Raw genomic sequence first — 11,554 nt, 5'->3', positions numbered from 1 at the left:
CATGGCCTCGACGACCCTGCTGGGCGAGCGCCCGTGCCCCCGCCCGATAACCCGTCGCCCGCACCCAGCGCCCACGCCCGCCCGTTAGCGCCCGAACCCGCTAGGCCCCCTGGGGCCAATGACATGGGGGTCCCACCCCAGAACGTTAAAAAAAGTATATAAAAATAAATCAAACAATAATTAAAATAAAAATAAATTTAATTAATTAACTAAATTAATTAAGTTAATTAACCTTAATTAATTAATATAATTAACCTGTTAGCTTAATTAAACAGTAATTAGTTTAACTAAATCCTAATTAACCTAACAGAGTATGACAGGTGGGTCCCATTGGACCCACGCGTCAGTTTGACGCAGTCAACCCCTGTTGACTGCTGATGTCAGCATGACGTCATGCTGACGTCATAAATCCATTTTCCGAATTAATTAAATAATTAAATAAATTCCAGAAATTAATAAAATCTTTAGAAAATCATATCTTTTAATCCATAACTCGGATTAAAATATTTTCAACATGAAAGTTGCTCAGAACGACGAGACGAACCCGGATACGCAGCCCGTTCGTCCACCACACACCTCTAACATACCAAACACGCAACTTTCCCCCTCCGGTTCATCTGTCCGAAAACGCGAAACCCCGGGAATACTTTCCCGGATGTTTCCCCCCTTCGTCGGTATCACCTACTACCGCGATTGGGCACACCTAGCATCGTTACTTGTCATGTCATGCATCGATATGCATTTGTTTGCATTGTATTCATTGTTTCTTCCCCCTCTTCTCTCCGGTAGACTACGAGACCGACGCTGCTGCTGCCCAGTTAGACTACGGAGTTGATGACCCCTCCTTCTTGCCAGAGCAACCAGGCAAGCCCCCCCTTTGATCACCAGATATCGCCTATTCTACTCTATACTGCTTGCATTAGAGTAGTGTAGCATGTTACTGCTTTCGTTAATCCTATTCTGATGCATAGCCTGACATTGTCGCTACATCTGTTGATACCTTACCTGCAATCCTAAATGCTTAGTATAGGATGCTAGTTTATCATCATTGGCCCTACATTCTTGTCAGTCTGCCTTGCTATACTATCGGGCCATGATCACTTGGGAGGTGATCACGGGTATATACTATACATACATACATACTATACAGATGGTGACTAAAGTCGGGTCAGCTCATGGAGTACCCGCAAGTGATTCTGACGAGGGGGCTGGAAGGACAGGTGGCTCCATCCCGGTAGAGGTGGGCCTGGGTTCCCGACGGCCCTCGACTGTTACTTTGTGGCGGAGCGACAGGGCAGGTTGAGACCACCTAGGAGACAGGTGGGCCTGGCCCTGTACGGCGTTCGCGGATATTTAACACGCTTAACGAGATCTTGGTATTTGATCTGAGTTGGCTACGAGCCTATACGCACTAACCATCTACGCGGGAGTAGTTATGGGTATCCCGACGTCGTGGTATCAGCCGAAGCACTTCAGACGTCAGCGACGGAGCGGCGCGCGCCGAATTGGACTGGAACGCCACTAGGCTAGGTCTGCTTTCGGCCGCCCTCGCAACGTGCAGGTGTGCTATGGGCGATGGGCCCAGACCCCTGTGCGCTTAGGTTTAGACCGGCGTGCTGGCCTCTCTGTTGTGCCTAGGTGGGGCTGCGACGTGTTGATCTTCCGCGGCCGGGCATGACCCAGGAAAGTGTGTCCGGCCAAATGGGATCAAGCGTGTTGGGTTATGTGGTGCACCCCTGCAGGGAAGTTAATCTATTCGAATAGCCGTGATCTTCGGTAACAGGACGACTTGGAGTTGTACCTTGACCTTATGACAACTAGAACCGGATACTTAATAAAACACACCCTTCCAAGTTCCACAGACAACCCGGTGATCGCTTTTCTACAGGGCGACGAGGGGAGGATCGCCGGGTAGGATTATGCTATGCGATGCTACTTGGAGATGATACTTGGAGATACTACTTGGAGATGCTACTTGAAGATGATACATGGAGGACGTCAATCTACTCTCTTCTACATGCTGCAAGACGGAGGCTGCCAGAAGCGTAGTCTTCAACAGGATTAGCTATCCCCCTCTTATTCTGGCATTCTGCAGTTCAGTCCACCGATATGGCCTCCTTACACATATACCCATGCATATGTAGTGTAGTTCCTTGCTTGCGAGTACTTTGGATGAGTACTCACGGTTGCTTTCTCCCCCCTTTTTCCCCTTTCCTTTCTTTCTGGTTGTCGCAACCAGATGCTGGAGTCCAGGAGCCAGACGCCACCGTCGACGACGACCCCCCTACTACACCGGAGGTGCCTACTACTACGTGCAGCCCGCTGATGACGACCAGGAGTAGTTAGGAGGATCCCAGGCAGGAGGCTTGCGCCTCTTTCGATCTGTATCCCAGTTTGTGCTAGCCTTCTTAAGGCAAACTTGTTTAACTTATGTCTGTACTCAGATATTGTTGCTTCCGCTGACTCGTCTATGATCGAGCACTTGTATTCGAGCCCTCGAGGCCCCTGGCTTGTATTATGATGCTTGTATGACTTATTTATGTTTTAGAGTTGTGTTGTGATATCTTCCCGTGAGTCCCTGATCTTGATCGTACACGTTTGTGTGCATGATTAGTGTACGATTGGATCGGGGGCGTCACAATCACTACTAACAATTTTTTTATACTTTTTTTTCAAAACTAGTAATGGCACACCAATGTATAGTGCACCATTACTAGTTCAAACTAGTAATGGCGCACCACAACCACGGTGCGCCACTACTAATAATTTTTTTTGCAAAAACTAGTTACTAACTTTCTTTGCACCCCCCCCCCTCTCGGACAGCCTTTTCAGATTTAGAAAGAATAAAAGAAAATGATGGAAATGTAAAAAAAAGAAAAGAAAAGAAGTTTCTCATGTGATATGTGGTGTAGTTGTTGGGAAAATTTACAAATATTATTTCGACTTTATTTGCAAAATCTCTCTGGAATTTAATAAAATGGGCATAACTTTTGCATACGAACTCGGATTAAAAAGTTTTTTATATGAAAAGTTACATCCGAATTCAACAGGGGAACCCCGTTGAAGATTTTTAGAATCATCAAAAACCTAACAGAACGAAAGATACGGGGCTTTTAAGATCTAGAGGGGGAATAATGAAAAATAATTCAAACCAAGTAGTGGCGCACCATTTGCTAGGTGCGCCACTTGTAACCGAAAAAAAAATTGGTTTCAAAAAAATTGGATTTTTTTTCAAAATATGATACGTAATATGACCGAGAAGTTTGAAATATTTTTTCAAAACTTCATCACACTCATGAACATGAACAAAGTCCTAGACATCAACAAGGTTTAATAGGATTCATATGATAGATATATCAAAAAGTGCCTGTTAAGTGAGTTGGTGCTGGGGTTGGATAGAACTGCGAAGTTAAGCATGCTCGGGCTGGAGTAGTGTGAGGATGGGTGACCTTCCGAGAAGTTTGACCACGAGGTGCGATTTGACTTGAGATTAAGCATATTGTCCCGAGATTAAGCCATAGTGACCCATTACTATTTGTCACTAGTGGCTGGTAATAGTGGGGCATATATAGTGCGTCATCAATGATAAAAATAGGTGCGCCGCTAATTAGCCTTTTTCTAATAGTGACTGACCTGTGAGTTGCAATGTGACGAGGGGGTTTACACACTCTGCTCTGCAACAACGAAGACGTAAATCAGACGATTATCTAACCCACGAATCAAGGCGACCAACGGAAGTCCGGACAGGAACGGGGAACCTTGGCACCAACGCCGGCGAACCACGCCACCTTCCTCGAGCGAAACCCAAGTTCTGACAAGCCACCGAATAACACAAAACATTGCGCTGGGTCAGTAACAATAGCTTACGAGGCCCGACCCTAGAAGAACTGAATAATCCCACAACTGGAGCAACGCGTCGGGTGCGATCCAATGTCATGCACGACTGCTCATTGGCGTACTGATCGGTGTGTTGTGCGGACGTTCTGACAGCTGACGCATTAGCATTAAGATTTGGATTATCCGTGACGCAAAGGGCGGGAGTTTAACCGTCTTGTTATCAACTCAGAGAATTTGAAAGTCATTGACACCATGAGGAACAAAGAATGTTATGTAGGAGTGGCGGCAGTTGCCTTTGATGATTAACATTATATGTCTTGTGATTTCCCTGGTACGAGTTTCAAACATTGTAATAGAAAAACAAACAAGAGCATCTCCAATAACAACCCGCAAAAACCTCCCACATTTGTCCGCGGACAATAGAGGGGCCAGTCTACGAACATAGATGCAAAAGGTCAACATCCAATGCTAACCGTATACATTTCAAACTATTTTTCAACAAACCGTATGAAATTCATGCAAGTACGGCCAGATTTCGTACAAACATGAAGGATTTCACATAAACAGGACGGATTTAACTACATTTAGAACAACAAAAAAAGATCCGCCCCTAAACCTATCCCACGGCAGCGGCGGCCGGCGTCCAACCCCGTGTCGTCCTCCTTTTGCCGTCTCCATGAGCACTGGCAATAAGACCAATGAAGTAAAGGTGTGATCTTTAGTGAGGAAGAGTAAAACACGGGAGACGGACCGGCCAACATGGGACACTAGGCCCTGCCGCCTCCCGTGGCCTACTCATCCTCGGAGGAGTCCGCGCCTTGTCCGTCGCCTGTGGACGTAAGGTCCACGAGGGAGATGGTGGTGCCTTGGTTGTTGTCGTCCCACCCGATTGGCTGATGGTTCGTCGGCGGCGTGTAGGAGGCGCAGCTAGCTATGTTCTCCTCCATGACCGCCTGCAGCTGCGCCTCCCCGCCCGCCGCTTCCTGACGAGCGGCGGCTTGAGCGTGGACGGCATCGTAGATGCCATGCTGCTCCATGATGAAATTTGGGTTCGTCGCGCCCATGGCCGCCACGGCCTCCTCGCTCGCGCGCTCATCGCAGATCTAGCCCTCCGCCAGCCGATGCTGCTCCAGGAGGAACAGGTTGTACCACTGTTCCTCCTGAGCCTACTCCATGGTGAAGTCGGCGTGCACAGCAGGCACTGGAGCCGGGGCGGAGTCGTCAGAGCCTGTCACCATCGTGGTGTCGTCCTCGTCGTCGGAGACCTCGGGCAAGCTGGACGGCAAGCCGGCCTCGATCTTCCTGGCACGGTGGCTATGCCAGGCGGCGGCAAAGGCGGTCACCGCATGCTTCATCCCCAGCCACAGACTGTCTCACAGTGCTTTCCCGCTGGCGGTCATGGCGAAGGATGTGGAGGGGTTGGTGTTGTGGTGTGGACTTAGCCGGGTGTGGCCGCCTTTATATAGCAGATTCCGATGAGGCGGGGCGTCCGGGTGCGTCAATGCGAGGCGCCGGAATGGGTTTCTCCGCCGGCGAGCCTGCTTAATGGCGGCAGATGGACGAACCGCGGCATTGAACGGATGCCGTAGATATATGTCCCATTCCGTCCAGTCACGTGTCTCCAGCATTAAACAGGCGCGGACACCGGGAACACGTCACGGGCCGCGCCCTCGGTCGGTGGGCCACTTTAATGGCGGAGGCAGTGAGAGGCCACATTCGCCCTGAGCCGTCTTTAATATTGAAGGCGCACTCTACAGCAACATGAATGCGGTCAGCTGGTGTCTGGCGGGAGCGCGTGCGGGAGGGGGATGGTGGGTCAGGGCGGTCAGAAACGGGTTTGGGATCAGTACGGATTCCCGCAAACCTCCCCTACGTTTGTCTTTGATTTATAAGAGAAATCGCATCTGGACCGTTCCGTGGACCAATACAGGTCGCCGTTGGATAGCTTCCGCGATCCAGACAATGCTATCTGAACGGTTGCGGGAGGTCTACGGATCCATCTTGAAGATGCCCTAAGATCGCTTGTGAGCTTGCTAGGTTGGCTTGATATTTTATGGCTTATGCTCCTCGTAGATGATGTAAGCGGTTATTTCAAATTAATAAAGTTATATTTGTTTGAAAGAAATGGAGCTGAGCTGCCGACATACCCGCAGTGGGTGACTGCTCTGATCTGAATTCCCCATCGCTTTTGACTTCTGCGACTATGATTCGAAACCAGTCGTTGGTTATGGAATTTCACGCGCTAAAATTAGGTGGTGGTCCAGTCGTGGAGACTTCCTTACACGAACCACATGTGGTGCATTTCGCTGTCACTAGCTACGCCCTCGATCGAGTGGATGATCCAACTGCTGCCGGGTCCTTAAATATAGCCATCGCCACTCCACAAGGCACTACGAACACACCACACAAGTACCAAAAATGGCCAGGCCAAGGCAGCTGGTCCAGGCTACGGTGATCCTCCTCCTAGCGACATGGTTCCTCCGGAGCTCGTCAGCTCCGGCCATGCTTGCGCCCCCGCCGCCACCACAACCACCGGACACCCTCTGCATCCCCTACGAGCGGGATGCACTTCGCGAGTTCAAGGCTAGCCTCACCGACCCAGGCAACTACCTCTCGTCGCGGCGAGACGATGAGTGCTGTCGATGGATAGGCGTCGAGTGCAGCAACCGAACCGGCCACATCATCAAGCTCGAGCTCATCGGGTCTAACACCATGGGTTGGCCTATGGGAGGTGAGATAAACCCCTCCTTGCTCACTCTACGACATCTGAGGCATCTTGATCTCTCGTTCAACGACTTTGGTGGCATGCCCATTCCGGAGTTCATCGGCGGTCTTGGGAGCCTGACGCATCTCCTCCTCTCCGGCTCGTTTTTCGGCGGGCAAATCCCTCCCCACCTCGGAAACCTCTCCAACCTGCTCATCCTTGACCTATCAAATCAGATGCACAGTTGTTACTCGCCCGACCTCGCATGGGTCTCGCAGCTATGGAAGCTACAGTACCTTGGCATGTCTCAGGTGGACCTCACCACCGTCGTCGACTGGGCTCATGTTGTTAACATGCTCCCCTCCTTCATAACTCTTGAACTACAATCTTGCGGGCTTCGGAGCACTATGCCTCCACCGTTGAACTCCAACCTCACATCACTAGAGAACCTCTACCTCGACTCCAACTTCTTTAACTCATCCTTTGGAGCCAACTACTTGGCTTGGGATCTCCCTGCTCTTAGAGTGCTTTCAATGTATAGCTGCGGGATTTGTGGTTATATCCCTTCCGCGGTCGGAAACTTTACCTCCATCCGATCATTGGTCCTTGACAATAACAACTTCTCCGGGATGGTGCCATCGACCTTCAAGAAACTCAAGGAACTACAAATGCTCAAATTATCACACAACCTCATTAGCGGGGCCATAGAAGATCTATTGTTGCATAGATTGCCAACAGATGAGTTACAAGAGTTGCACTTGGACCACAACAGCTTGACAGGGAGAATCCCAGCTCGTTTAGAGCACTTTAGCAGCTTGACCACACTTCGGCTGAATGACAACAAACTATTTGGAGAGGTACCCGTTGGTATACGAGAACTCACAAATTTAAAGGAGTTACAGTTAAACTCAAACAACCTACATGGTACAATCACTGAAGACCATTTCATGAACCTGACTAGCCTAGAAGTGTTGTGGCTCTCCAATAATTCCTTAACCGTGTTGGTTAACAACACATGGAACACTCCATTCAAATTAACTTCAGCGAGCTTTAGATCTTGCATCCTAGGACCACAGTTTCCAACATGGATTAGCCAAACAACACTCGGCACTCTTGATATTTCAAACACAAGTATACATGATTCCATTCCTGATGAGTTTTGGACTGCAGTTTCCCGTGCTAAAATTTTGGATTTGTCGGGAAATCAAATTGTTGGCAGGCTTCCCACAGTTTTTCTGTTTGGTGGATTGGAAGCTATGATATTGGATATCAGTTCTAACCAGCTTGTTGGCCCGATTCCAACACTCCCAAAGAGCCTTCTCTACTTGGACCTCTCTGGGAACAACCTGTCAGGCAAACTGCCAACAGATATTAGAGCACCAGAGATGCAAGTACTCATGCTCTTCAAAAATTCCTTTTCTGGCATCATTCCATGCTCCCTGTTTGAGTTGGAACAATTGAATTTCTTAGACCTATCAGAGAACCAACTAAATGAGACATTGCTGGATTGCCCTCACGCACCAGAAACTTCAAATCTTTTCAAGCTTAGCTTGCATAACAACAATCTTTCGGGAGAATTTCCATCGTTTCTTCAGAGGTGTAAAGAACTGAAATTCCTTGATCTAGCATACAATCAATTTTCTGGGAGCTTGCCGACGTGGATCGGTTCAAAGTTACCATACTTGGCATTTATGCGGTTGCGGTCAAACATGTTCTCTGGTGGTATCCCTGTTGAACTCACCGGGATGAAGGGGCTTCAGTATTTAGACATTGCAAGTAATAACATCTCAGGGGACATACCAATGTCATTTGGGATCTCATGGCTATGGCTCATACTCCCAACCAACAAGATGCCCTTTTCCAAATTGTCCACTTTCGATCGGCTTCCACATATATGTTCCTCATCGATCCCTCTGATATGGATAGTTTGGTGGTGGTCACAAAGGGTCAAGAGCTCGAATACACAACAGGAATCGCGTACATGGTGAACATTGATTTTTCCTGCAACAGATTAACAGGGAAGATTCCTCGGGAAATCGGCATGCTTGTAGCATTAACAACCCTAAATTTGTCTTGGAATCATCTCAGCGGCATGATACCCCAAACTATTGGTGAGCTACAGGCAGTAGAATCTTTCGACCTCTCTCATAACGAGCTCTCTGGTGAAATCCCTACAAGTTTGGCATCTCTAACATCGTTGACCCATTTGAACTTGTCATATAACAACCTGACGGGAACTATACCATCTGGAAATCAGTTAAGGACTCTGGATGACCAGCCATCCATATATGTTGGCAACCCAGGTCTCTGTGGTCCACCTATATCAAGCAACTGTTCAGGAACTGGAATCACCCCACGGGCTCTTGAAGATGGGCATGAGGGCGTGAGCGATGGGTTGTCACTATACCTCGGTATTGGCACCGGGTTTTTAGCTGGTCTCTGGATTGTCTTTTGTGGCTTCTTGTTCAAGCAGAATTGGAGAATTCGTTGGTTCTCATTTTGTGACAGCGTGTATGATTGGATTTATGTGAAAGTGGCACTGAGTCGGGCTTCACTGGCAAGAAAAATGCCAGTAAGGGCTGGCTGAGATCATGGCTAGGTGGAACTTCTGTTCTTACATAGTATGAATCTGGGATTAGTATTAAGCCCCTTTTGTCTTATGTAATGCTTTTCTTTGCCATCTAAGTTGTAGCATGATAAAATGTGCATGTTTTCTTCTTATGGATATGTATATGAACTAAGACATGTGTATGGCTGTATTACCAAATTTCAGTGATAATAAATATTGTCCTGTGAGTTGCCTCATCAGAATTCAGAGGCTCTCGAACCTGAGGCGACATTGCCCAAGCTTGTTGCCTCATCAGAATTCAGAGCCTCACAGTGCCACGTACGGTATTGACCTGTGAATTGCAATGTGACGAAGGGATCTTCAGTCTGCTCTGCAACAACCGATCAAGCACCAAATCAGACGATTATCTCACGTGTGAATCATGGCGACCAAAAAAAAAAACTGGACACGAACGACTCACCTTGGCACCAACGCCGACAACCACACCTTTGGCACGAAACTATACACGCATGAACACACACTTATTACATGGAGCTGGTACCCTGAGGATATGCCGCCCGGCCGGGTAGGGCCGCCATGGTAGATGAGCAGGATAGCATGAGCGATGCATTGTCATTGTACCTCGGCATTGGCACGGGGTTGGTAGCAGGTCTCTGGATTGTCTTTTGTGGCTTGTTATTCAAGAGGAATTGAAGAATTCGCTGGTTCTTGTTCACTGACAGAGTGTATGATTGGGTTTATTTGCAAGTGGCACTGAGTTGGGCTTCACCGGCACGAAATAAACCCGTAGGCTCTGGCTGAGATCAGTGATTTCTGTTCTTACATAGTATGAATCTGGGATTGGTATTAAGCCTTCTTGCCTTCTGTAATATTCTTCTTTTGTATGCAAGTTATAGCATGATAAAGTTTGGTCGTTGGCATCTTACGAATATGTATATGTATTCAGACATGTGTATGACTGTATGACCAAACTCCAGTAAGAATAAATAGACGAAAGCAGTTGGCTCTCGAACCTGCGGCGACATTGTCCAGGCTCTGCTTCTTCATCAGAATTCATAATTTAGAGCCTCACATTGGCAGTTTGACACGTACTGTACTGACCCGTGAGTTGCAGCGTGACGAGGGGATCTTCGCATTCTTCTCTGCAGCAACCGAGCGCCAAACCAGACGAGCATCCCGGCCATGAATCACAGCGACGGATGAATCGTCCTTCACCTGGAGCCACACCGTTGGTGAGTGGATTGGGGGCGCACCCGTTGGTGAGTGGGACGGCACCGGGGGCGACCAGCTGGATCGGCTGCGAGGGCAGAGCGAAGCGGGTCGGTAAGAAATTCACTGAAGGCGGAGAGCGCGCGCACGTGTTGGTTGGGGAGGGAGTGAGTCGCTGACCTTGAAGGCGGGCGGTGGAGGAAGTCGGCGGAGCCCGTCGCGCCGCCGAGCCAAGAAAAGTGGCGACAGGGGGATTGCTAGGATTTTTCTTTTATTTTCGGCCGTTCCGCGGGAGCCGTTGGGCCTTTGCAGTCCGCAGTTACATGGATGGGCTGCTAATGTGAGCAGAGACATGGGCTCGGCTAGTTTGGTTGGACTAAAACCACCTGGGTTTGCAGGTATTCAAGTGGCCCCAACGGCTCCCACCGTTAACCACTTGTTGTTTGCAGATGATAGCCTGTTGCTATTCAAGGCCAACGTAGAGGGTGCAGGTGTGGCATCAAACTTGCTCGAGACCTACTGCGCAGCTTCGGGGCAGAGAATCAATCATGAGAAGTCTTCAATTTTCTTCAGTAAGTCGTGTCATGCCACGTTGAAGGAATCAATAAAAAACACCTTGCATGTGCACAAGGAGACTTTGAATGAACGCTATCTAGGCATGCCAACCGATGTGGGACGTTCGAAAAATGGCACGTTCAAATACTTGAGAGACCGGGTGTAGGAGAAGATCAAAGGATGGATGGAGAAGCTGTTGTCCTCAGCAGGTAAAGAAGTGTTAATCAAGGCTGTGGCCCAAGCGATACCAGTCTATTCTATGTCCTGTTTCAGGTTGCCAAGAGGCCTTTGTGAAAATATAACCTCAATCATACGACAGTTTTGGTGGGGAAGCAAGCAGGGGAGAAGAAAGCCCGCATGGGTGGCTTGGGATATTATGACAAGCCCGAAAAGTTTGGGAGGGTTGGGATTTCGGGATATGGAGATCTTCAACTTAGCTCTACTAGCACGGCAAGCGTGGAGGCTGCTAACGGGGGAACTGAGCTTAAGTGCCAGGATTTTAAAAGCTGTTTATTTCCTGGAGGTTTCTATTCTTGAGGCGGAGCTTGGGTCACACCCTTCTCAGGTTTGGCGCTCGATCATTGACGGTCGGGATGTTTTGATACAGGGTACTGTGAAGAGGATTGGAGATGGCGAGTCCACTTATATCTGGAGACACAATTGGATACCGAGGGAGGGAG

General features: G+C 48.7%; 1 pseudogene; it reads left to right on the top strand.

Moving 5' to 3' along the window:
- Positions 1–6,247: 6,247 nt before the first annotated feature.
- Positions 6,248–9,324, top strand: LOC119303835 (annotated as a pseudogene).
- Positions 9,325–11,554: the final 2,230 nt, after the last annotated feature.

This window comes from Triticum dicoccoides, chromosome 5A, assembly GCF_002162155.2.
Source record: "Triticum dicoccoides isolate Atlit2015 ecotype Zavitan chromosome 5A, WEW_v2.0, whole genome shotgun sequence".
Classification (NCBI taxonomy): domain Eukaryota; kingdom Viridiplantae; phylum Streptophyta; class Magnoliopsida; order Poales; family Poaceae; genus Triticum; species Triticum dicoccoides.
Note: the sequence above shows the minus strand (reverse complement) of the source record. Positions and strands in the feature narration are given on the sequence as shown.